This window comes from Pundamilia nyererei, unplaced genomic scaffold (assembly GCF_000239375.1).
Source record: "Pundamilia nyererei isolate P.nyererei 1_Seehausen unplaced genomic scaffold, PunNye1.0 scaffold00049, whole genome shotgun sequence".
In the NCBI taxonomy this organism is placed as follows: domain Eukaryota; kingdom Metazoa; phylum Chordata; class Actinopteri; order Cichliformes; family Cichlidae; genus Pundamilia; species Pundamilia nyererei.
In genome coordinates this window covers 3,047,445-3,048,761 of record NW_005187450.1, presented here as the reverse complement: position 1 = coordinate 3,048,761, position 1,317 = coordinate 3,047,445, and the positions used below count along the sequence as shown (strand labels likewise).

At 41.2% G+C, this 1,317-nt stretch overlaps 1 protein-coding gene across 4 annotated transcripts in view; it reads right to left on the bottom strand.

Annotated features, from left to right (window-relative positions):
• espn (espin) overlaps positions 1 to 1,317 on the bottom strand; it is a 36,613-nt gene that overhangs the window by 19,046 nt on the left and 16,250 nt on the right. The window lies entirely within an intron of this gene.

Sequence of the window (1,317 nt, the reverse complement as noted above, 5' to 3'; positions counted from 1 at the left end):
GATAGATAGATAGATAGATAGATAGATAGATAGATAGATAGATAGATAGATAGATAGATAGATAGATAGATAGATAGATAGATAGATAGATAGATGGATGGTCAGTATGCCTGACTACTGAAGGTTGTTTAACCTGTTTGTTGTTGAAGAGGTTTAGCACATTTGCATGTAGCCTTGCAAAAGGCACGGTCGTATTAAAATATTTTGACATCCTTTAAAAGTTAAAAGCAAACTACTCAAATAACCTTTTAAAAAGTAAAGTAAATCCAAGTCTAAAATTCAAGCATGACTTTTTATGCAACACACTCATCGTTCATACAGCGGCTTAAACTGCTCCAACCTGAACCTGGAGATAATATGTGAAACAATTTGTAGCATCTTTTTTCTTCATTTTTTTCCACTACGTGACAGCACTTTTTCCTGTTAACACCTTACCTCAGCGCTGAGAGTCCTCTCTTATAGCTCTCCTCCAGTACAGACAGAGTCTCATCCACAAAAACCCAGCAGAGCAAAGAAGGTAGCTGTCACCAGATCCAGAGCTTCACCTCCTCTCTCCTCAGTGCTATGCCTGTCACTTTACCTGCCCTCTCAATTTACCTACAGGTCTCATCAATAACCTATTGGGCCGGCCACAATGCTGGCAGTGATGTCACCACTAACCCGTAGACCAACCACTCCTCAACTCTACCCGTTTCCTCTTATGCAAAACACCAACACCCATGTGTTTCCCTGACCGTGGTCAGTCACATGCAAATCTCCCAGGCTTTAGGATTATGAGAATTTTCTAGCTTTCAGGACCCAGAATTAGCAGCAAAGATCTCATGTAAGTGAGAGTTCAAAGTCCAAATTTTTCCAGAAGGACTGCAGATGCACCCTCCCCCCCTCCTAAAATATCTTTTAGTAAGCTTTTAAAATAATTTTTTGCACATGAAGTTCCTTTACTAGATTATGAAATGGCACCATTCACTGTTTCAAGGTAATTTGTTTTCTTTCCGACGTATGTTGCGCACAATGATCTTATGTGTGCTTTCATTGTTAAATGTTAATGATGGCCGCCCAGGGCCGGTCACCTGGGTACAAAGAAGGGAGGGACGGGTGGGGGTACTAATTATAAGCTCCACATGGCTGACGGCACATGCTCCTAGATACAAATACACACAGAACTCACCATGGAGATGATCTATGGCGAAAGGACACTTTCACTAACTGTGGACTTGATGACAGCGAACAACAACCATACACACGGCTCCTGTCTGAACAATTGATTTTTTTGTTTAGTCAGCTGGTTCTGCTGCCTCCTGACCTTCATATATATAT